At 37.3% G+C, this 25,822-nt stretch overlaps 1 pseudogene; it reads left to right on the top strand.

Moving 5' to 3' along the window:
- Nucleotides 1–25,030, top strand: LOC105717405 (large ribosomal subunit protein uL6-like; annotated as a pseudogene).
- Nucleotides 25,031–25,822: the final 792 nt, after the last annotated feature.

Raw genomic sequence — 25,822 nt, 5'->3', positions numbered from 1 at the left:
ATGCTACAATGTGAAACATGCCAGTGTATGACTGTTAAAGCCGAATGGAGGTATGCTTAGACATGCAGCCACAGTGAATTGTCTCATGATTCACCTTGAATTTTTGAGCCTAATCTACCTGTCCTTAGCACCAGAGGATTGCCTCCCGCTTTTCTAAAAGGCAGATCCCACTGAAGTGCACTGATTTCCAAGATGAACACCTTCTCAGAAGAGAAACAGATACAAAGGGAAGAGCCAGAGGAGGCTAAACAAAGCTTGCCTAGTTCTTGCTTCAAATTCACCAGTCAGATAAGTTGAATCTTCTTTAGGGAAGAACTGGGGAGTAGGAGGAAGTAAAGAGGGGCCAAAAGTACCCTCACAATTTTCTCTCCCATGGCATGTATCTCTCCCATGTATAGAAACCAGTCTATGGAAAAATATAATTTTTTTCCTCCAACCAACATCTCTTAATATTGTGACAGTAAAATGAAAAATATTAGCAGGGAATCATTTCTTCCTCGGAACTCCCATTCTCAGTTTTGGGCCTGTTTTTAAGGTAAGTAAAGTAAAACCACCATTAAGTTTCTGAACTTATTATTCCCCTCCTGAAGATTAGTCACACTCCTGGTCGCTGAATATTTAGGAACAAGCTGGATTTAAAGCCAAGCTTCAAGAATTGGCTGGGATTCTTCCTTTTTCTACATTTCTCTTTGACTATTACACATTCTCATTCTTCTCTCCCTCCATGGAATGGGCTCGTCGTTTGAAGTGGGTTCCATTTTGCTGGAGTGTAATTGTAGGTACAGTTGGCTGCATCTAAATCACATTCTTCAACACTTGATCAGCCTTGAAGGTGGTATTTTAATCTTCATCTGTGATCACCATGCAACTGTTTCTCAATTGCTGCTGAAGGTGATGAAAAGAGGGGTTCTAGTTTATTGGAACGCTTGAGCCTCACGAATAATAGAAAGAAAATACGTGGCATTGCCTAGCATGGGGAAGGCCATTAATAAACCTGAGCTTCTTACATTTAAGGTGAAATATCTACTATACAGATTCATAGGCCATTTTTTTCTTCTGAAGCCTCCTAACATGATTTAAAGATTATTCAACTATATGAAAATCAAGCACTTTTCTACTCTTATTATATTTCATTTCATCAGACTAAAATAACACATCAATTATCTTCTGGCAAACTCCTTGAGTGTTCTTTCTCATAGCTCTCTGTAAATCTACATAATCTGGGCCCAGCTGATGATAAGCTTTGTATCAACTCTCACCTCTCCAAACAGGCCTTGATGAAAGAGAATGAAGAATAATTGGGCAGAATGGGTGCAGTTAATTTCTATGAGCCCAAAGTCAGTTAATGGGACCATGGAAGCACCAAACGGAGTGGGCTTTTTGTTATAAAATGGGTCAAATTCGTTTTCTAGCATGAGTCTACATTGTGTAAGTTGGGGCTATTGTTACTTCTGTATTCTGTTTAGAAAACTTCTCTTGTTCCTGCTGTGATGAAACAGAAATGTCTGTTTTTCTCCTGAAAACAGACGACCTTTCAGCCCAGAGATATAACACAATGTACATCTCAATTGCAGTTTTCCCAATACGCAGTCTCCATCCTTCCCTGGACAATCCCTGGGACCCTTCATGTATAAGACGAGTCATTGTATGGAAAATCTGCTTCTAAATAGGGCTAAACAAGAGGAAATAGCTCTAAATTACACCAAATCTATGCAGGTTAGACATTAGTAAGAACTCTCAAATAATAAAATGCTTATTGAACATGGATAAATGTTATGACAGTATAGGACTATCCAGATTATTTTTAGAGGTGAATTGAAAACAAATTTAGAAGTGAATTGAAGAAAATACAGAAGAAAATAAATGTATAGAGAGTGTTTGTCCTGAGTGGGGCAACTATCTGGCCTAGATGTCACCATCCCCCAGTTCCCTAATCATGACAGACATCACTAATTGATCTTGGAACTCCTGCTGTGCTCAGACATAGCAACAGAATTACTCTCAATGTGTACTTCAATCAGATATTACCAATATACCAGAGGAGGCACATGAGTTGCAAACTTTGTGCCTGCAAAGAGGTCTCTGAAGGCTCAGATGTAGGCACTGCAATTTAGTATTTTATTAACAAATAAGCTTTTCTTTGATATAATAAAGCACAGTTACAAAACTCCATTATCTTTTTAGTGTATTGCATTCCAAGAAAGTTTAACTGTCAATAATACAGTTTTTGAAGATGCTGAAGCCTAGGATCTCTAGACTAATTTAGTTACATATTATCCCCTGGTTGAGGAGAGAGGAGAAGAAGAAAGGTAAAAGGAGCAAAGAAAAAAAATCAAAAACCTTCAATAGATAGAAAAAGAACTGCTACATAATGTATAAAATATTCTCACCTGTTGCCCTTTTAAATATTTAGTAGAGAGGAGGTGCACCTCTTTTAAAAGGGATTTTAGGCCAGGCGAGGTGGCTCAGGCCTTTAATCCCAGCACATTGGGAGGCCAAGGTGGATGGATAACCTGAGGTCAGCAGTTCAAGACCAGCCTGACCAACAAAGTGAAACCCCGTCTCTACTAAAACTATAAAAATTAGCCTGGCAGGTGGCAGGTGCCTGTAGTCCCAGCTACTCAGGAGGCTAAGACAGGAGAATCACTTGAACCCAAGAGGCGAGGTTGCAGAGAGATGAGACCATGCCACTGCACTCCAGCTTGGCAATGGAGCAAGACTCCTTCTCAAAAAAAAAAAAAAAAAAAAAAAAAGTGGGGGGGATTTTTGAGAAAAATGCAAAGCAACAGATAAGAGGTAATTTCAATTAGACATATACTAAACATGATCATCATGATTAAGAATAAGTATAAACTTAATAAAACTTAACAGAGAGAATGCAAAATTCACTGACATAATTGTAGTAGATATCCCAGTTTAAATTGGCACTACTCTAGAGGGAATATTGGAATGGTACATTGACTTACTATTTTTATTCTCTTCGAAAGTAATCACAAACTAAACAGGATTCATGGAATAATATAGCCAAACAATAGTTGCTTGCAAGTTAGCTCACTTCTTTCAGCTCTGACAAGTTCCTGTGATTATAAGCCACAGGACTACACAGCTCCTAGTTAAAGTAATTAGAAAATATGCATTTAAAGATTTTCATACGTGGAATACACAGGGGCAAGGAGGCATGAAACAAAGTGGCCAGCCTTCATGTTGTGACTGTCCTGTAGCTTCAAAGCTAAAACTCCTGTGAAAAAACTGATGAAGAAAAATATTGATGTGCAGTTTTTGCATAGATTAGTGAAACAGACCCAAAGAACACCCACATTTAAGGTATATAAACCATTGTATTATATTCCTACACATTTTTTCATATATTTTAGTTTCTATTACATAAATCTGTATTCATGCATACACCTTCATGTAGCTCTCTGTAGTTTTCTAATAGCATCATATATTGTAAGTTCCATGAGTTTCGAGCCAGAAAGACATGGTTTAAAGTCCAGTTTTGTCATATGTTTGGTGTGTAACTTTGGGAAAATTAATTAGGTTTATATATCTTACTCAGAAGTATTTTATGACAATTTTATTCCACACTCTTATGAAGATGCTTAGCAGATTATGTGAAGGAGTAATTAAACCAAATTATTTCCACTGCTGTATCGTAAAAATAAATAAGTAAAAATTCAAATCAATTAGATTGACTCAATTTCATTGACAGTCTCTTTTTTTTTTTTCAATTTTTGTATACAAATCAGTGAGTGGCTGCTCATAACTCAAAATTTCAACTAGTGACAGCCACTGGCAATTAAGATCATCCCTCCAAAAACAAAAAAAAGACACTGTGATGACTTTCAGATTGACCTTGGGTAAGGCAATAAGGAATTTATTTGCCTGTATCTGTTAATGGCATAAGCAGTACATCACAGTGAATGAGAGCCAGACTAGGAAGCCAGATAACCTTAGTTCAAATCTCAGCTTTCCCACTTACTAGCCATACAACATTGAACAAGTTACTTAACTGTTCTGTGCAATAATTGTCTAATACACAAAACTGAAGAAATTATACATTTCTACCTTTTAGGGATGTTCTGAGGAATAAATAATTTAATGAATAAAAGTACTCAGGGCTTGTCTGACATAAAGTTAACACCATATAAATGTTAGCTTTTAATATTATGTCTACCTAGTTCGTTTATCTGAGCATATAAAATTCATTCAGGGTAAATACATTCCCTTCTTTACAATAAAATGTGCTGTACAACTCCCTGGCAATGGATGTACTCAGTAGATTATGACAAGTAAAAGGTTAAGTTCCCTGTTATTTGCTTTTATATAAATAGAAATATCTGTATTCGAGGCAGACATAACACTTTTTCCCTCTCCAAAAAGAAGCCAAATTTTTGTGTTTTTCTAGAAAGAGAAAGAGATTGAAATTCTGGCAAATGAACCTGGAATATAAATCGTTATCTCTCATTTAATTACATTATCCACAGGTATGCAGATGTGGCCTTGCTTTCCTAATGCCTGACCATACAAGTTTTAGCCTCTCAGTCTCTTTCTGACTCTTCATACAGTCATGAATAGCATACTTTGTGGTAGCTGCACTCATATAAAAAGAATTTCATTCTGATTAGATATTAAACAATTAGGTGGTCATACCCAGGTGCTAGCAACAGAGGACTGAGTCAGCAGAAAATCTCAGCACAAGGAATTGTCTGCAGAAGACTCTCCATTCCAAAAAATGAGAAAGACATTTATAAACCAGCCCAAAGATTATGAATAGAGAACCCAAAGATTATGAATAGAGAACCCAAAGAAATTCTTGTATGTTGAATAAATAAATATATATAATAATGAACATTAACAATGATTTATATCATTAAGGGACTCAGAAAGCTAAGTTTTTGTTATAAATAATACTGGATTTTTGAGACCTGCTTTTGCCATAGGACAGAAAAAATTGAGCTCACTGCTTATTGATCAAACAAGTATAAAATAAATTACTGAAACCTGAGGATTTCGGGTATTAGGTTATGCAAAATGATGACTTGTGACTAAGCACAATTGTGTATTCCCTCCCTAAAGTGCTTGGCAATCCTGACCTATAAATCTCTCTAATAGCCCCTGGAGGCAGATTGTGGTATAATCCCATTTTACGGGTCAGGACTCTATAAAATGCAGGCTTGTGAATCTGCCCAAGGCTAGGGGAAAATTTGTTTCACAGCTCTTCATAAGGTTTAAGTGGTTATCCTGAAGTAGAAAGAAAGGTGGACTTGGAGCCCATTTATGGTATAAACTTGGTTAAATCTCTTAATTCAGTCTTAGCTCCAGTTTCTTCAACTGATAAATAGTTTGTGTATTTTAATCCTGTCTCCAAGGGAATCCTTCACCATTGAGAACAGAATAGCCATAAGATTGATTGATCATGTCTAAAATTGCAGCTAGTTTTGCTCATGGCAATTTAAATTATTCCACATTCCCAACTTCATATTCATACCTATCATCTCCCTTACCAAACTACTCTTGTTCATGCCTGGGCTATCAGAGAGAGTAACCTATAACATGTCAATTAACTCATTGCTGTCCTGCGCACAAACATTCAGTGGCTCACAAAACCAATTTTTACGTTCATTGAATCAGGACTTTCATGTTCTCTACTGTGTGGCATAAAAAGATTATAGCAGCAACATGCACATTGATTGAGTCATTCATATATTCAAGCAACAATTATTTCTTCCTGTGCCAGCCACTTTCTGGGTGCTAGAGATTCAACAGTGAACAAAGCAGGCAAAATTCCCTGTCCTCATGGAGCTACATCCTAGTTGGGGTACACAAATGGCATATAAAATAAGAAAAATATATAGCACATTAGATAGTAAAATGATTAAGGACAAATTAAAAAAATAGAAAAGGGATACATGAGGTCATGTAAAGATTGTTAATATTTTGGACAAGTTAGCCACAGGTAACCTCAAGAAGCAGGTGGCATTTTAGCAAAGACCTAAGGTAAGGTAAATAGGTTGCTGTTATATGTAAATTTTTGGTGCCACCAAAATAAAAGTATCACTCGAATATGAATTTTCTCAGCAAGGTAATTTATTCTATAGAAGGGTACATTTCACAGATGGAGTAATGGTGAGCACACACCTGGACAAGGGAGAGGAAGGCGTTCTTATTCCTAATGCAGGTAGCCCCTACTGCTGTATTGTTCCCTTATTGGCTAGGGTTGGACCACACAGTGTAAGCTAATTCCAACTGGTTATCTTAAAGAGAGCAGGGGTACGAGCCAGAGTAGTGGGGTGGGTAGTTTGGTGGAAAGGATGGTTATGGAACAGCTCAGAGCAGATAACCAGGGGAACAGATGTAAACTACTGATTAGAACTGGAGAGAAAATTGTTTACCAAAACTAGAGGCAAGGGGGTACAGAGAACGAGGAAGTTAAACTTTAAAATGGAGAACTGAGGAATAAGAGAGCTGAACATACTGACATACTGATTCCTTGACGAGAAATTTGGAGTTCACTATGCTATTTTGCATCATGAACTTAAAATACAAAACAACCCTGTGAAGCCAGTATTACTTTCCTATTTTATCATTAAGGAAACTGAGTCTAGTAAAGTCTAAGGTTGCCAGACATATCAAATAATAGTATAGGATTCCCAGGTAAATTTGAATTATAAATAATATCCTATTCAACATTTGGGACATTTATACTAAGTTTTTAAAAAAGTGTTTATCTAAAATTCATATTTAACTGGGAGTCCTTTCTTTTACCTGGCAAGCTTAGTTAAGTCTAGTGTTAACTTAGTCTAACTTTACTAATACAAGTTAAGCCTAATTTATATAACTGGTCACTTAGGAGGCTGCTATATTAACTTAGTATTAACTTTAAAGCCTACACACAGATCCATGCTCTTAAAAAGCTGATGATTAATCAAGGAAACACATTTATCATGAAAAAATAAATTGTCCTATGAGGCAATGCTCATTGCAGATTCTGGAAGCTACATGACCACAGTGTACTGTGTGTGTTTCGGGAAGTGGGGTAGGGAAAGAAGGTAGGCATGCCCTGGAATAATTTCTCAGAGAAGGTAGAATCTGTTTCCACAAGCAATATTTTGAAATAGTTTTAGTGGGAAAATAGATGTAGTAAGAAAGATGATTTAGTCAGAATAATATTCAAATCAGGTGGCTGGATTAATTTTCATGGGATTATGGGCTTCCCTATTTGCAATGAAAATGGAATAAGAAAATATTGATTTCCTAAATACTTAGAAAGAGAAATGTTCAGCCTCCCCTCCTTAGTTAGGAAAATAGTTTCCAGGGTAGGCAGCACTTTAATCTGTTGGTATGAGGAAGGAAACAATTCTGTACTGGTTTCTGCCTTAGAGGAGAGGATGCAATTTTAACTCTTGCAGTTTCTAGGGCCAGTGAATGACTGTGAATTACTTAATGAGATCAAAGAGACTCTGAAGAACACAAATACAAATTCTATTAAACACTTATGTGCACTTACTATATGCTAGGCATTGTTCTGCAGAAACTCATTCACTATTTACAGTAACTCTATGTGTTAGATACTATTATTGTTCCCACATTACAAATAGAAAAACAAAAGCACAGAATACTAAACTTGGGATTTTGAATCTAGGAAAAGAATATGGAACTGGTAAACATTTTTGCCAGTTTGCTAAAATATCTAATATTAATTACAGAACTTTGTTTTAGAAAATATTTTTATTTTTTGTTTTCATTGTGTCTTGATATGTATTAATTTATGTACCATCTAAATAATTAATTTGTGTTCTATGTTTATTTTGCACATCATTTGAATAGTTATCATTTATTAAGCTCTTATATTCCTGGATGAATTTGTCCATTTTCAGGCTGCTGATAAAAACATACTCCAGACTGGGCAATTTACAAAAGAAAGGGGTTTAATAGACTTACAGTTCTATGTGGATGGGGAAGCCTCACAATCATGATGGAAGGCAAGAAAGAACAACTTACGTCTTATGGATAGTGGCTGGCAGAAAGAGAGAACTTGTGCTGGAAACCTCCCATTTTTAAAACCATCAGATCTCGTGAGATTTATTCACTATCACAGGAACAGCACAGGAAAGACTTGCCCCATGATTCAATTACCTCTCACCAGGTCCCTCCCATAACATGTAAGAATTCAAGATGAGATTTGGATGGAGACAGAGCCAAGCTGCATCACTGGATTTCATATATCTTATTTCTGGTCTTTAAAAAAATAAAGGTTATTTTTCTCAGTTTAGTAGGCTTACTGAGCTTAGTGGGCAGTTTTTGTTTGAGGGCTTTCGTGTGGTTGCAATCTTTGATAACTAAAATAGTCACCCGAAGACTTCTTCATTCACACCTTCCACCTGGGCTGGATGACAAGTACAGCTGATTCAGATTAAGCATCTCTCTCCAGTGATCTATTGCTATGGCTATCTTGGGCTTCTTTACAACTTGGCAGTCTTGGGGAAACCAAATACCTTACACAGAGGCTTGGCTTCCCCCAGAGCTAGCTTTCCAAGAACAGAATGCCTTCTTTACAACTGGAACAGAGGAAAATGGCTTAAAAACTTATCCTGAATGAGTGATAGAGCAAGAATTTGAACTCAGATTCATCTTATCAAAACGTGCATCAAGCCAGGTGTTCTGGCTCATGATTGCACTTTGGGAGCTGAGGTGGGAGGATCACTTAAGCCCAGAATTTAGAGACAAGCCTGAGCAAAAAGTAGCAATTTCTACAAAAAAATTTAAAAAGTTAACCAGGCATGGTGGTGTATGCCCGTAGTCCCAGCTACTTGGGGGTGCTGAGGTGGGAGGATCACTTCAGCCAGGAGGCTGAGGCTGTAGTGAGCCATGATTGCACCACTGCACTCCAGTCTGGGTGACAGAGTAAGACACTGTCTCAGAAAAACAAACAAACAAACAACAAAAAACAACTACCTATCATCTTTTTTCTCTTCCATGCAGAGGCCGCAAACTACTAAAAACAGAGAATCTTATCCTACAAAGCAAGAATCATCTCCCTACATTTTCCTTCCCAGGATGATCTCTATCTATCTATGTATCTATCTATCTATCATCTGTCTATGTATCTATGTATCTATGTATCTATCTAATTTATCTAGATGCAGGTTTTCAGTAGTCTTTCAATTATTGTACCACATGATATCATGTACAGCATCTTTTCTTCAATGAAGTTCAAGAAAACAACTAATTAATGAGGAAAAGGACTTTTACAAATCAACCTCAATCACAAACTTCCAAAGTATCTTTACCAGATGCCTTTTCTTTTGTTTGTTTTCCATGACAGTGTTTATTCTAGATGAAAACTAAGAATTCAGACGTGTTAACTTTTTTAGTTAACATATTTGCTTACAAAGAAGGAAAAAAGTTTCAGATTCTCCCTTTTTAATCTGAGCTAACTTCCATATGGATAAAAATTCCAGGGTCAAGGGAAACATCCTGTAGTTCCTTAAAATAGTAGAAATTTAGTCAGTGACATTTAAGTGAGCACAGTTATACTTTCTGGCCCTGATTCGAATTCTAATTTACGGCTTGCTTTGGACATTTGTAAGATATAAATACAAATATAAAACAAACTATGCATTTGAAAACCATCTTAATAGTGGAGTAATAAATACAACTTGAAGAATCTCTCCTTATGACCATAGATCCCTGGGTCTTGGGGATGCTACTGAGAATACACATGGCAAAGACCAAATGCACAGATGTAGATGACAAGTGTTTCACTGTGTTCAGACACAGAGAGCATAGAGAGGTACAGTTTGATCAGACACTTAAAAGGCAGAAGAGGCTCAATTTGTAGTCTTCAAATGACCTGATAAAGCATGGAATCATACCCTGAGGACCAGTTATAATCACTGAAGTCTTTGAGCAGAGAAATTTTCTATTTTTAAAAAATCTTTGAATTAGCATAAAAACTGAATCACCTTTATTAAGAATAGATTGAGCAGCAACCACAAAGCATTTTTTTATTTTTAGTGTCAGATTTCTTTCCTGTAAGATAAGGAAAATCACTCTACCCTTCTCTTGAGGATCTTTATTATGATGATGATGATTTTAATAAAGTGCCATGACCTTCTTTGAAATGCCCAGTATTCTCCATTGCATTTACAAAAACTAACTTTCATGTAATTTAGTCCTCAAATGGCTTCATTTCTAAAGAATCACAGAAATGAAGCAATGGTCCTGCATTATTAAACACATGTGTCACCAAAGGTGTTACTACCTGTCTTTTCTTAACACAATGTGAAATAAAATAGAAAACTAATTGGAAGATTTTACAGTGGCTTTCTGTCTTTCCCAATCAAGAAAGAGTCACCAACATTCGAAACAGACTTCAGCAATAGCAAGAAATATTTTTTCCTTCAGTAGGAACATTTTGAAATTCATATTAAATTTGTAAGACTCTTACTAAAGTACTACATTGAAAAGACGCTCTAACTTCCCAGGTGCATCATTTGTGGGGATACCTCCATTTATGTGAATTGTACTCATATTCCCTTGGAAGTGAATAGAGATTGATTCATGTTACCACTTTCAGAAATGCCAAGTTGAATATTCCAGAAAATAAGAGTTGAAGAACTCCCAAGTAGATAGACTCACATTTTGGGTTGGTGTCTGACATAGCTATGAAATAAAAGATCTAGATTCCAGTTCATGTGAGGATTTGATGTGCAAATATATGCACTTCTATTTAAAACAAACAGTCTAATTTAAAAATGGGCAAAAGACCATGAAGAGACATTTCATGAGGAGAATGTACAGATGCCAAAAAAGCACATGAGAAGACATTCAACAGCATTAACCATGAGAAGAATGCAAATCAAACCACAGTGAGATATCAATTCACACCTCTAAGAATGGCTGAAACACAAAACAAAACAAAATAAACCTGACAATACAAAATTCTGGCAAGGATGTGGATAAACTAGATCAGTCATCCATTGCTGGCAGAAATGTAAAATGGTATAGCCTCTCTGGAAGACCAATGAACAGTTTCTTTAAAAACAAATCAACAACTACCTTAAAACTCAACAGTTGCACTCATGGACATTATTCCAGATATACAAACAATTATGTGCACACAATACTGAGGCCAGGTGCTCACAGAAGTTTTTTTCTTCTTTATTTTAAGTTGAGGGGTACAGGTTCAGGTTTCTTATATAGGTAAATTGTATGTCATGAGAGTTTAGTGTACAGATTATTTCAATACTCATGTAAAAAGCAAAGTACCTGATAGGTAGATTTTCAATCCTCGCCCTCTTCCCAACCTCCACCCTCTAGTACGCCCCAGTCTGTTGCTCCCTTCTTTGTGTCCATATGTACTTAATGTTTAGCTCCCACTCATAAATTATAATAAGATGTGGTATTTGGTTTTCTATTCTGGTATTAGTTTGCTTAGGTTAATGGCCTTCAGCTCTATCCAAGTTGCTGCAAAGGACATGATGGCATTCATTTTAATGAACTGCATAGTATTCCATGGTGTCAATGTACCATACATTTTTTAAAAATAACATAGTTGCATAGTATTCTATGGTGTCTATGTACCACATTTTTTTCTTTTTTTGAGATGGACTCATGCATTGTCGCCCTGGCTGTAGTGCAGTGGTGCTATCTTGGCTCACTGCAATCTTCACCTCCTGGGTTCAAGCAGTTCTCCTGCCTCAGCCTCCTGAGTAGCTGAGACTACAGGTGTGTGCCATGATGCCTAGCTTTTTTTTTTTTTTTGTATTTTTAGTGGAGATGGGGTTTCACCATGCTGGCCAGGATGGTCTCTATCTCCTGACCTTGTGATCCTCCCACCTGGACCTCCCAAAGTGCTGGGATTACAGGCATGAGCCACCACGCCCAGCTGTACCACATTTTTTAAAATCCAGTCTAGGAATTTAGATGGATTCCATATCTTTGCTATTGCAGATAGTGCTGCAATGAACATATGTGTGCAAGTGTCTTTATGGAAGAATGATGTCTATTCCTTTGGGTATATAGCCAGTAATGAGGTTGCTGGATGGATTGGTAATTCTGTTTTGAGTTCTTTTAGAAACTGCCAAACTGCTTTCCACAATGGCAGAACTAATTTACACTCCCATCATCAGTGTATAAGTGCTCCTTTTTCTCTGCAACCTTATCAGCATCTGTTGTTTTAACTTTTGAATAATAATCATTCTGACTGGTGTGAGATGGTACTCCACTGTGGTTTTAATTTGCATTTCTCTAATGGTTAGTGATGTTGAGTATTTCTTCATATGCTTGTTGGCAACTATTTTCTTCCATTCTGTAGGTTTCTGATTAGCCTGTCAAAAGTTTCTTTTTTTCACAGTAATTTTATACATAATATCCAAAATCTAGAAAAAGCTCAGATGTCTTTCAATGGTTAAACCATTGAATGGCTAAACAAACCGTGAATTCTCATGGTTAAAAAAATTGTAGTATATGCATACCATGGAATACTACTCTGAAACAAAAAGGAATAGACTATTAAATATACCCAACAATTTAGATGAATCTCCAGATAATTATTGAATGAAAAAAGTCAATCCCAAAAGTTTATCTGCTGAAAAATGTAATTTAAATATCATTCTTTAAGTGATAAAATTATAAAAATTGAGAACAGATTAGTGGTTGCTTATGGTTAAGTACAGTGAGCAGACAGGTTGGGAAATGAGTACATCCATTAACATGCAACACGAGGTTTCCTCATGATGATGGAACTGTCTGTCCAGTACCTTGACACTGTAATTGTCAATGTTCTTGTCATATTGTACTAGTTTTGCAAGATGTTACCACTGGGAGAAACTAGGTATAGGACACATAAGATTTGTGTGTATTGTTTCTTATAACTGAATGTGAATCTACAATTATCTCTTAAAATGTGCATCTCCTCTTGGCCAGCTCTTCTTTCTTGCTATAGCTCCTCTTCCTAAGGATTATGATAACTCTTCCTTCTCTGCCACTTTGGGCCTAGGTCTGGTAGCAATTGCATGCTGTTACTAATCCTGAACATTTTTATTTATTTACTTATATTATTTATTTATTTCTCTTCAGTTTTTATTAAGTTCCAGTGTACATGTGCAGGATGTGCAGGTTTGTTACATAGATAAACATATGCCATGGTGATTTGCTGAACAGATCAAGCCACCACCGAGGTATTAAGCCCAACATCCATTAGCTATTTTTCCTGATGCTCTCCTTCCCCTCACACTACAGGGATAGGCCCCAGTGTGTGTTGTTCCCCCCATATGTCCATGTGTTCTCATCGCTCCACTCCTACTTATCAGTGAGAACATACTGTGTTTGGTTTTCTGTTCCTGTATTAGTTTGCAGAGGATAACAGCTTCCAGTTCCATCAAAGTTCCTGCAAAGGACATGACCTCATTCCTTTTTATGGCTGCATAGTATTTCATGAATCCTGGACATTTTATACCATTCTTTGCTGATTTCCACTAATCCTGTCTTTACCTTTGTTAATAGTCCATTTATGAAGGCATTACTATATCTGTTTTCTGCTGAGACTTTGACCAATGTAAATGTAAATAGGCTTTTCACCTGCCTTGTCTTTAAGCTGTTTCATGATGCTTTTCAATTGCTCTAAGATCAAAAGTTATGGTGTAAAAGTTATGATGTAGATGAAAGAAAATTTAAGTGAAGGTTAGGGGCATACATAGCATTTGTTGAGCATCTACTAAGCACCAGGCACAAGGTTAAAAGACTTTGCATGAGTCATCTTAGCCATCATCTGAAATAGATGTCTTCCTCTCCATCGCATAGATATATTTTCTACCATTATGCTGTAACACTTCTAAATATCTGGATACTAGTCTAATTATGCCCTAAATCTTTCTGAGTATAACTTCATTCTCCTTTTAAGTTCTAACATTGATGTTTCATGACTAATGCTTAAAAAGTTCATCAAATTCGAAAGAACTTCTTCCTTTTAATCATTTTTTTATTTTAAAAGTCAATTAAGTTGGCGTCACCATCTCTTCTGTGATATGACAGAAAAGGTAGCATGAGTGGAGTACAAATGTATAGGACTAAATGTCCAGGGATATTGCAGCTTAGTTCACCTCCCATGTGACATTGGGCAAGACATTTAAAATTGCTAACTATCAGTATTCTCATCTACAAATGGTGAAAAGAAATATGAGTAGAAAGATTCCCTCTCATTCTAATATTTTATGAATCCATGAAAAAACAGATTTCTTAATAATCTTTTTCTTCTATTCTCTGCAGCCAATCATTTTTCGACAAGATGCCTTTGCCAAACTCAGTGGTATAAATGTATATGAGTTTCTGTTGAATTGTCATTTCATTTATAATTTGTCTTCATCCATTAGCACGATCAAAACTTGCATGAGATTTTGTTCATTTAATTTTCTTTAAACAAAATTCCTACCATCTTTTTGACCCTTTTTTAAAACTAATCTCTAAATTAGAATTTAAAAAGAGAGAGAGAGAGTGGGAGGGAGAGAGATACAGAGAGAGAAAGAGCCTATAGAAGAGACGCTGTTTCCATTGTTTGAAATTATATTAGGGTTCCCTCAATTTGGCCCACTTTTCATTTTGAAAGTCTTGCACAACCCACCTGGAACATTTCCGTCCATGCTATACCAATCTAAAAAAAAAATGCTCTTTATTTACTGCAGCTGTATTATGCTATTTGCAATATGACATCCTATTTAAAAGAAATAGAACTCGTACCCTGTGTAGGAGTAGTTTGTTTTTACCTTTAAAAGGCTTGTACTCAGGCTGTCAGTGAAACAAAATCCAATCTCATTTCCATCTAGTATGCACTGCAGAAACATTACTCTGATATGAACCAGAGCTTGAAAATGGAGAAGCAATTGTTGTTGCTAATCAGAAACAAATATCACACAGAGACAATTGCTTTTTTTCGGTGCAAACAATATGCTTACCGATTAAATTCATTAAATTCAGGCACACTATTGACACAATCTGATCAAAAGCTCTAAGCCACAGATGCTCAGAAATGCTGACTTTTGTCGCAAAAGAAAATAGTTAGTACCTACTTCCCTCTGAAGCAAGAGGAAGATATAAAATAAAAGCAGCAACTATTTACAAAGCACACTGTAATTGCCAGCATTTATTGAACACTTAATATGTACCAAGCACTGTGGTAAGTGTTTGACTTATTTTATTTTCCTTTTCCCCGTCAAAATAAAGATGTGTATCTGTTATGAAATTTTTGGATGACATTCAATAACATATAGAAGCTCATACTATAAATAACTAGCATACTATAAATAAATAACTGTCTTGGATGTCAAAGACTATATCATCTCTCTAAGTACACATGGCTTAGGACAAAACTGAGAATAGCTTGCTCATCTATTCATTCAATCATCTATTTTTTCTATAGATACTTACTGAGCACTTATTATGTTCCATGTATCATTTCAGAATATTGGGATACCATCACTGAAAAAAGAAATAATAATAATTTCTGCCATTTTGGTGCCTGCATTATAGAGAAGGGAGATAAAGATTAAGTAATCTGCATCCATGTAATTTTTAAAAGTAGGATATATACCATGGTAGAAAATTACAAGTGAAATGGGAGAAAAAAGGAGAGTAAGAGAATTGTGGTATGAGGGTACATGTGTGTGGTGGGTGGAGGCTGGACATAATTCTATGTTGAATAGACAGGAGAAGCCCCACAGTAATGAAAACATTTAAGCAAATATTGAAAGAAGGGAAGGGAATTTGATAGGTGGAAAATTGGAGGAAGAGTGCTTAAAAGAAGAGGAAGAGCTCATGCAAAGACAAGAAGCCAGGGGGATGTTTTGTATGTCTGAACAATGGTGAAGAGGCAAATATATTTGGAGGAAAACACATAAGTAAACAGTTGAGCTAACGCTTTGTAGGCTGATGAAGGGCATTTGAATTTTCCTTTGCATAAGATAGGAGGCACTGGAAGGATTGGAGCAAAGAAATAATATTTACTGACTTATTTTTAGACAGACTCACTCTGCTGTTATACTGAGAATACAGTGTAAAGGAGCAAAGTGGAAATACTATTTTCAGAGACTTGTTAGGAGGCTCGCAGAGTGATAAAAAGTGTTAAAATTCTGGATATATTGTGAAGGTCGAGACAATAAAACCTCCATTGAGATCAGATGTAGAGTTTGAGGGCAAATAAATAAAATCCATGAGCATCCAAGATTTTTGGTATCAGAAACTAGAAGGAAAGAATATTTATGACCAAGTTGGTGGGGTCTGCAGATAGTTTAATTTGGAAGGAAGATCAGAAGTTTGACATGTTAACTTTGAGATGTTCATTATGCATCCACTTGGTGATGTTAAACAGGCAGTTGTATCTACCAGACTGTAGTGGAGAATCTTAGTGTGTTTTGGAGATGTAACTCCGGTAGACTGGCAAATAGCATGAAAATCAGATGAGATGATCAAAGGAGTGAGTATAGACTGAGAAAACAACAGAATTAAAGACTGATCTCTGGGGTAGATAACTGTAAGAGTCCAGGAAAAGAAAGAGGAACCAGCAAAGGAAGGTTAGGAAGGAGTAAGTGACAAGTGAGGTAGGAAAAGCCAAGAATGTAAGGTTCTGAAAGGCAAATGATTGGAGTGTTTCAAGAAGGAAGAAGTGACCACGGTTTGTCAAATGCTACTGTAGTTAAATAGGATGAAGACTGAGAAGGGCCCATTGCCTTTACCATATAGCAACTTTGACAAAACACTTTCATTGAAAGTGATGGAAACCTGATTTAGTAGGTTTAAAAGAGAAAAGAGGAATCAGCAGCAGACAAAATGGACTTTTATTTAAGGACACAAATTGCAAAGAGAAAAAAGAAAATGGTACATAAGCTGGTGGGGGAAATGGCATAAAATTTTTCTTTCTTCAAAAGGGAAAAAATAGGAGTGTGTTTGATTACTGATGGGAATGGTTCCAGTAGAAAGGAAAACAATGCCTTACATGTGAGAGAGGGAAGACAACGGTTTATTTATTTATTTATTTAGAGTAGGCAAGGAGAGATAGAATTCAGTGCACAAATAGAGAGACTGGTTTTTACTGAGCAGTGTAGATAGCTCAGCTAGAGTAACAAAATTTATATTTTGGTTGACTCCATAGGTGTGGTTGATGTGAGTGGAAAGCATTCTCTGCATCATTTTTCTCAGTGAAGTGAGAAGCAAGGTCATCAGCAGAGTGTTGAGGTAGAAGAATGAAAGAGTGAATTGACTAACAATTTATGACATGATTCAGGCCTGCATTTTTGTTTTTCATCATCAATTTATATGGAACCTGCCAGTAAAATCAAGAGTTTTTGTTGTAGGTAGTAAAGTGCATGGGCAGAGACACTGGGTAGGTGGGGAGTTGAATTTGACCAAGGTATGTTTTGTGAAAGAATATTAATAAGTAAGCGAGAGGCAAAGGAATTGAAGATGAATGCAAGAAAGTAATTATAATGATTGACCATTGAATTTAAGCTGGATAAGACAGTGACAGCAAACCAGATGCTTAAGGGCCAGGGAAAATCGGCAAGATAAAAGAATGAAAATCCAGTAAGGTCTGTTGATTATTGAAGTCACAGTGATAAAGTGATTGATCTGGAAAAAAAAGGGTAATCACTGCAATGTGAGCATGGTTTATATACAGTTGGAATTAAAGAAGGATTGAAGTTAAATTAGGATGTGAACTGAAGTGGCATAGAGACCCAGATCATTAGAGGAGAGGAGGAGCTCAAGGAATTGGGCCAAGAACAACTAGAAACACTATTTTCATATACATTGAAATTGCCAAGAATTAAGAGTAGAGTTGTGATAGAGAGAGAAACATTGAATCAATAACCAATATCATTTATACATGAAGAGAAGTAACTCAAAGATCGATAAGCAAGAATACTAGTGAGCAGTAGTACATGGATGACATAAAACGGTGACATGAGATTTCAAGCTAGGGCTTTTAGAGGAAAGCTCTGGAAGCTTAAGTGGAGAGAAGGAAGATAGCTGCTCTTCCTCCAGAACCAGTGGTTGAGAATTTGTGGGGGAAAAAATCGCCACACTGAAGAGGATAATGGGAAAAGATGAAGAAAATGCTCAGAAGACAATCTAAGAATACAGGCAATTCTGCTGCTGATAGAATGTTAATTCCAGAGGACACACTGAAAAAGTTTCAAAAACTGGATGTCAAAGAATGAGAGGAAATGTGCGAAGTTTATTATGATTAAATGTGGGAGAAAAAGGGCAATGTAAGAAATCGGTGCTTCTTCTTAATTCTTCTGAGAGCCCAGAACTCCCCTTGCCTCGTCACACAGTGGGGTCATGTGTTTATGACGAGCTAACTGGGTTAGGTATTCTAACTTTAAAGTGCATCTACCTTTTACACATTCTTCCTAGTTTTAACAAATCTAAGATTTGGGGGTTACTGAAGTCCCTTTTCTTCTTACCTTGAATGCAGGTGAGAGGTCAGAGAGTCTAGAGATTGAAAGCTCTCCCTCCAGAAATATGAGGTTATCTACAGATGTCATTGTGCGCTAAAAAAAAATCTCTGTGTGTGGTATGTGGTGTTTGACATATGTGTGCATGTGTGTGGTGTGTGTGGTATGTGGCATGTAGTCTCCGTGTGGTGCATATATAGTGTATGTGTGGAGCAGATGGTGTGTGTGATATGTGTAGTGTGTGCATGTGGTGTGTGTAGAGTGTGTGTGGCATGTGTGTGCAGTCTGTGGTGTGTATGTGTAATATATATGCGGTGTGTGTGCTATGTATGTTTTGCATGTGTGGTGTGTGATGTATGTGTGTGTCTGTGTATGTGTGTGTGAATTCATGGAGAATAGAAAGCCAGAAAATGTATTCTTGTAAAACTATATTCTATTTCTGAGGTGATGAAGAGTTGAGTGAATGGAGAGACTCTCTTAATGAGACTACAAGCTTACGGTTTTTAGCCTCTAGCCAAATATAGCTGATAATGATGAATCTCCATTCCACCCCTACTCCTGCCTACTTCACTGAGCCTCCTGTGATACACAGACTGAAGAAAGCAGTGGTTTACGTCCCTGTAAATCCCTGTCTTATTCTTTCTTTTCACTCAGAAAGTGTGTGTAAGAATGGCCTTCCAGCATGGCTAGTATTTCTTTTCTCTCTGCAAGAACGTTGCCACTTGCCAAATCATTAGTCAATACTGGATATCAAAATATTGAAATTTCTAATTCCATATTTTTATATGTTATAAACTGTAATCCCAGATATTTGCTCCCTTTATATGATCATTATTAATAAGTAGATTTAATTAAACCCACTGTCGAGTTTTTTGACAAGAACACCAAAGGATTTTCTCCACTTTTCCCATTCACTGTCCAATCAAACTGCACTTTCACTCTCTGATAATCCTTTTGGGCTCTCAGTTCCTTTCCATCCTCAGCTATCACTAGAATATCCTCTCAACCTCTTCTGTCACTTGAATTTGCCATATAGCAACCTCAATGAGTGGAGCTGAACTCTCTGAATTCTCTTGGCTTAGAAAACAAATCCCCTTCTGGAAGCTTATGACAACACATAAGGTAATACTAATGATTCTAAAAAGTTGACCTTTTAAAGGACTGTAGCCACTGGTTGGTACTTAAAATTAACAGGATCAGTGCAATAGAGAAAGTGTTCTTCTGGAAGGCCCAACATATGAATACAAAACCTACTTCTTTGAGTTAAAAACAGATAGTGGGATATAAGAAGCATTGTAAAAACGATAACATGTCACATAAAAGTTAACTTATCTTTGCTTTCCAAGTCAAAAACTGTAATATATAGGGAATCAGCCCACTTGCCTCCTACAATTTCTTCCCAGCTGCCACTACTGAAGCTATTCTTGTCCTCTCTGCATTGTACCCCCTGCTACTTCCTGTGTTACTCACCCAGGTAAGCAGGAGACCTGGAGCTCTGCCCAGGCTGGTTGTCAAGGAACCTTGCTTGGCATAGAAGTGTGTATGTTGGCATGTGTCTGTGGATGTCTGAAGGTCATGGAACAAAATAAAATTCCAAATTTGGAAGGAAAGAAGGCCCAGCACATGAGACTCGGTTTGAAGTACAAATGTGTTGAAGACAAACAATTAGATTCCAAGTATAGGGCTGACCCTACAGAATAGCCCTGGTGAAATGAACAGGTTCAGGAAGCAGACAATGAAATGATTCCCAGATGCAACTGGATACAGGATTATAAATATAGCCAAATTGAAGGTGGGAGGGATGCTAAGTCTGTTCAGTCAGGAAGGAGAAACCCACACCATTTTAAGTCTAGTTATACAAGCACTGCTGATCTAACCAGATGTGTCCCAGACACTGAACATCTTAAAGGATATTTGTCACAGGTGTGGAAACACCAGATCCTTTGGATGGCTGGTAAGAAATTAAAAAGAAAAAAAGCTGCCTTCCTATCCCTAAGAGAGAAACAAAATGATCTTTTCCCATCATTTGGAATAATGTGAAAACTGACTTAAAAGGTTTTTCTTTTAAACATTGCCACTCGTGTGATATAAATACATATGGTGTTTCATGGCACAGTGAAAATGTGGAATGGTGTTGGAGAGGATGCTCGTTTTCTGAAATTTATTCTGCACAGAGCTTTCAATCATGTGGCAAAGGAGAGTTGCTGGTGGCTTCCTAAGCAGGACTCGTGGTGGGGCTCTTTGAGCCCTTGATCTCCTTGTGCCATCTGTTCTCCTGTGGTTGAGTGAAACCCAGAGAAACCAACAGGGGCAAGAGCAGCTAATATGGTTGAGTTGATGGGTCACCCTCCTGTATCCCAGGTATGCAACACGTAAGTGCACCAATATCAAAGATGCAAAGGTATTTTTAGATACTCTATTTCCTCAGTCCAGGCAGGGCTTAGGGCAGCCTGAAGCCAAGGACAACCTCATCTAGTTTTCTCAGCATGCCTGACAAATATTGCTGTATTTTATGTGTGCTATGCCATGAAGAAAGGGTGTGTCACGTAGAGCTAATCACCAAGAGGGATTCAGGAATGCCTCTTAGTGATTCATTCAGAAGAATGAATCATTCATTCATTCTGCATTCAATCAAAAAGAATGAATTTCAGCATCTATTAGCAGGTAGCGTGACAATGTAGAAAGAATGTGGAATCTACACAATGTAAATCTGGGTTTATGGCCAGATTCTACTAGCTAAGAGAAATTTAATCTACCTAACCCACCAGAGTTCTGTTTTCTCATCTGTAAAATGGAGACAGGAATTCCCTTTCTGGGAAGCTTAGGATAGGGTGAAAAGCTAACAGTTTTGCTCCTGGTGCATAATAAAGGCTCCCTGCCACCTTGCCCATCAACCTTGGCCAATGTGAATACTACTTCCTCACTTAAAAGCTGAAAGACATGTGATAAAAGGACTCTGAACTCAGAGTTTCTCATATTAAGATAGTTTCAAACATGTCTGTGTCTTTCCTTAATGTCAAATATCGCTTACTTCTATTTAAATAGGATTCAGTTTGTGGATCACAAGTAAATCAGCTCCTTCCTTCCTATACATTCCTCACTTCCATCCTGTAAAGTGCTTTGAACTGACTGCACCATAGACTACATCATAGTCAAGCCATGGTGACCCCTGTGATGTACACATACACCTCCAGATGGCCTCCCAGAGCCAGAAAGACTGAAGTAACAGGAAAACCACAAAAGAAGAATAGCTAGCTCCTGCAGTGCCTGATTAACAGACCTTGCAACATTCTCTCATTGTTCCTGCCTCAACTGATAAGCCAACCTTGTGACACTGGACCTGTGACAACCCCCTCAGCTTGCAAAAAACCACCCTGAACTGTAACTTTCCACTGCCTACCCCAAACCTATGAAACAAGCTCCTATCCCACCACCCTCTGCTGACTCTCTCTTCAGACTCAGCCAGCTCCCACCTGAGTGAATAAACAGGCTTGTTGCTCATACAAAGTCTGTTTAGGTGGACTCTTCATTCAGAGCACGCTTAACACATCCTCAGCCTCCAGTGAATTTTTCCTTCCCCTGTAACCCACTTACTTAGGTACATTTTGTTTCTGTTTCCACGTTGGTCTGTATTAGAGTTAGTTATATGCCTGTCTTTATTAGGAGATTCAACCAGGTTTTTTAAGTAGACCTTTCTGAGATTAATCTTTATACTGTTGCTCCTCTTCCACCTTATTCTATGCATAATAATAATCATCTGTACTTAATATTAAAACTTATAACATTCCAGAAAACCTTCTAAGTGCTTTACTTGAAAGATATTCTTTAATTCTCACAATGACTCAAAAAGATGAGTACTATAATAGATCCAGATGAGGAAACTGAGGCTGTTGGAGTACCCAGACCTTGTGGCTAAGGACTGTGGAGTCAACATTTGAATGCAGGCAGTCTGCATCCAGAAGTCAGCCTCTTCACCATTATGCTGATGATACGATGTGTTGATTCAGAACACAGGCCATCTCTTTCCCTCTCTGTTATACTGTAGCTGAGACTGAACAGACAGAATGACAGCACAGAAACACAGTGTGATGCAGAGAATGTGTCTTTCAGAACTTAGTGCATCTGCAGAGGTATTTAAATTGAACTGTCATGTTCCCTCCCACACACAGCCAGAGGATTTGAGTCGTCCTTTAGCAGTAGCAGCATGAGGCTCTGGGTAAACTGCCTCATGCAGCACTAATTTAGATGGCAGTTTTCAACCTGAATGTACACTGCACCACATATCAAGGTACTGTCTGTGCTGGAAGACAAATGATGTCAAACATCTGTTGAAAACCACGTCTACAGGTTGTAACAAGCCAAGCTTACAAACAAGCACAGGCACAGATGCCCCAATTACCTTAGTGGTTGGAGCCTTATGGGTCTCAACTGAGTTCTTTCTGATAGCAAGGAAGTTCTTTAAGACACCAGTCAAGACATGATCCAGGTAAGGTGAATGGGATACTTAGAGAAGACAGAGCCCAATAGGCAGGGTTAGAAAGTGACCTTTATTGACTTCCAGGGACCATATACTGTGCCAAGTAATTTATATGTGTTATTCTCTTTCTCTCTCTCTCCCACATATATATGTTATCCATATATGCAATCATATATGTTATCCATATATGAGTTAACCAACTTGCCAGAGTTAAGGTGGGAAGAACCAGAAAAAGATTCAGACTCAAGTTCTCCCTGATTCTATAACTTATTCTCACTCTAGTTTACTCCAGTTTCAAACCATAAAGGCTTGCTATATTTTCATTCATTCACTGGATTAAAATAGATTGTGTACCTAACATGTGTGAAACACTATTCCAGGAGCTGGGAAGTCAGCTAAATATAACATACCTTGTTCTTATCTTCATGGGGCAGATGGAAAACAAATCAGATGGGTGTCAATTGGCAATAGGTCTCATGGTGGCAACTGTCATTAAGAAAAAAAAAGCAATGTCTACTTATTTCCAGTAAGGTAGTCATGGAAAGTCCCTGATTGATGGAGTAGCATCAACAGAGTGTGAGAGGATTCATGGCTCTATGTGAGCCATACTCATTTGGGCATAAGAACATTTTATGCAGATGCAGCAGCACATGCAAAGCTCCTAAGAGGCTGTGTATTTCAAATGTTTGAGTTTCCAGAAACAGCAATGTGGCTACGGAATCTGGAGTATAACGAGAGAGGGAGAAATACTAAAAATGAGAACAATGAAATATATCTGAAGGTCAAATAAACTAAGGCCTTATACACCATGTTAATGGATTTGGAAATTACTTTGGGTATGATGAGAGGTTATTGGTTTTAAGTACAGGCATGGCATAGTATGACTTATGTGTACTGCAGCTATCTATACAATAAACTGTGGAAGATCAATGATGGAAACAGAGACACCAATTAAGAGACATCCACAATAATCTAGATAAGATTGTGGTAGAAGGGACCTGGGTTGTTGCAGTGAAGGCAATAAGAAGTGCTTAAATCCAGGATATAGTTAGAGTTTGCAGAATTTATGGACAGATCGTATATGTGGTGTAAGAGGAACAGAGGGTTAAGGTGACTTCAATATTTCTATTTGGGCAACTAGGAGAAAAATATATCCATCACTAAAAGGAGAACATTGAAAGAGTGACAGTCATGTCATGGGGAAATGGGGACTAATCAAAGTTCAGTTATAAGTGAGATGACTGTTACACTTCTGAATCACATTGGACATAATAGACTAGAGTTCGGACTGGGGAGAAGACAGATCTAAACACAAATTCAGTTACATGCCCTTTTCATCTTTCTGTAGACTTCTTCTTCTTCTCAATCCCTCTTCTGTCAGGACTACTGACTTTTAGTTACCTAATTATATCATGTTCCCTTGAGGGCTGTGAAAGAAACATGCCACTTGTTTTTGTTTTTGTTTTTTTGTTTAAGAAAGATTCTTTCTTAAAAATTAAGTGAAGTAGCTCTTTGCCGCATCTACTGCGAGAATAAAGACATTCTCATCAATCAGACTGTCGACATTCCAGAAAACGTCAACATCACTCTGAAGGGACAAACCAATATTGTGAAGGGTCCCAGAGAGACCCTGCAGAGGGACTTCAACCACATCAATGTACATCTCAGTCTCCTTGCAAAGAGAAAGAAGAGGCTCTGGGTTGGCGAATGGTGGGGAAATAGAAAGGAGCTGACCATTGTTTGCACTGTTTGTAGTCATGAATAGAACATGAGCAAGGGGGTTGCCCTGGGCTTCCATTGCAGCATGAGGTCCATGCATGCTCACTTCGCCATCAATGTCATTACCCATGACAAAGGAGATCTTGTTGAATTCGAAATTTCTTGGGTGAAAAATACATCTGCAAAGGCCAGGTGCTGCTTGTTCAGTATCTCAGTCCCAGAAAGATGAGTTCATCCTTGAAGAATGATATTGAGCTTGTTTCAAATTCAGCTACTTGGATTGAACAAACTAACAGTTAAAAACAATAATATTGGAAAATTTTTGGATACTATCCATGTCTCTGAAAAGGGAACAGTTCAGCAGTCTGATGAGACTTAAGAGTTGTCCAGCTTCAGAAACAAGATACTAGATAATTTCTAAGACCTATTTGTAATATTTTAATGATGCAATAAAAACCTCTATTGATTTGAGACTTTTTCTTAAAAAAAAAAAAACTCATGCAAAGTGAAGTTTATTTTTCAATCATACAAAAAGATATTGAAATACCAAACCCACTAATTTTATCAAAGCACTTGGAATGACATTATGTTAATTAGAGGAGATATAAAAAGAGCTATGAACAAAAAGAATGGGGTTTCTGTAAGAAAAGAGAAATATTGCTACAGATGATGGATAACCGTTCACACTGAACGGTCCCTCACAATTCACTTAGCCTGAAAGATGTCCAGTTTGACATGCTTTGCAGTGCTATTATGATATTATACTTCTGCAAAAAGAGTCGAACATTCTATCAATGGCTTTAAGTAGCACAAAAAATAATGGTAACCAAATTTGATACCTCTCTACAGTGAAGAAAAGTGGCTCTTCCAGGCCCTGAAGAAATGATAGATATACAAGAAAATCTGGGAGTATGATTTGGTTAGGTGCTTAGACAGATCTGAGGCATCAGAGTTAGGGACAGGCAAGGCCTCATTTGAGCAAGGGAGGAGGGAAGAAAGAGGGGTAGAAAAAGGAAGAGAGAGAAATTGAGAATGATAATTTGTGTTATAAGCAATTTTTTAAAAATAGGAAAGAAGGAAGAAAAGAAGGAGATAGAAAATGTATTACAATATGAAGAGTTTCTGGGAATTGTTTAACCTGGAGAAGGAAAAGCCTAGGAACATATTTAAG

The sequence above is a fragment of the Aotus nancymaae genome, unplaced genomic scaffold (assembly GCF_030222135.1).
Source record: "Aotus nancymaae isolate 86718 unplaced genomic scaffold, 86718_ANA_hifiasm-v0.15.2.pri h1tg000059l, whole genome shotgun sequence".
Classification (NCBI taxonomy): domain Eukaryota; kingdom Metazoa; phylum Chordata; class Mammalia; order Primates; family Aotidae; genus Aotus; species Aotus nancymaae.
This window is presented reverse-complemented; position numbering and strand designations above follow the sequence as displayed.